At 53.0% G+C, this 596-nt stretch overlaps 1 protein-coding gene across 2 annotated transcripts in view; it reads right to left on the reverse strand.

Annotated features, from left to right (window-relative positions):
* The window catches only part of HNRNPLL (heterogeneous nuclear ribonucleoprotein L like), a 30,405-nt gene that overhangs the window by 3,878 nt on the left and 25,931 nt on the right, over window positions 1–596 (reverse strand). The window lies entirely within an intron of this gene.

Raw genomic sequence — 596 nt, forward strand, 5'->3', positions numbered from 1 at the left:
AATCCCTCGGGCCCAGACTTGTTTGTGTTCTACAATCAAAACTCTGTATCAACTCCAGCTCTGAGATCCCGGCTCACTGAAAGCAGGTTTCTGGAGTTTTTTTAGCTTCTATATGTTACTATGTTTCAAACTGCCCTCTCAGAGGCCTGCAGCGGCAGGCGGGGAACGTTGGAGTCCGCCGTCACTGAAGCAAGCAAGCCTCATGTTCAGTTTAAGCTGCCTGGCTGCCGGTCGCCATCTTGGCAGTCAGTTAATTTGCATATCTTGCTGATTAGCCAATGGGAAGGGTAGCTGTCGTACGCCAATTACCATGTTTCTCTTTTATTAGTGTAGATATATAAAAAGAGTAAACATACAAATTAGGCCAGGATGCCATAACGGGTTACAAGCGGACAGGAGAGTAAACATGCAAATTAGGCCAGGATGCCATAACGGGTTACAAGCGGACAGGGGGAGGTTGCCCACACAGGTGAGGCCCGGAGTGGAGACGGAGACAGAGACAGGGGAGGCCAGGGAGCCGCCATGCCCCCGCTCAGGCCGGCCCCTCGGAGCAGCAGACATGGACAGGGACAAGGACAGGGACTGGGGGGGGGGGG

The sequence above is a fragment of the Myotis davidii genome, unplaced genomic scaffold, assembly GCF_000327345.1.
Source record: "Myotis davidii unplaced genomic scaffold, ASM32734v1 scaffold151, whole genome shotgun sequence".
Lineage (NCBI taxonomy): Eukaryota > Metazoa > Chordata > Mammalia > Chiroptera > Vespertilionidae > Myotis > Myotis davidii.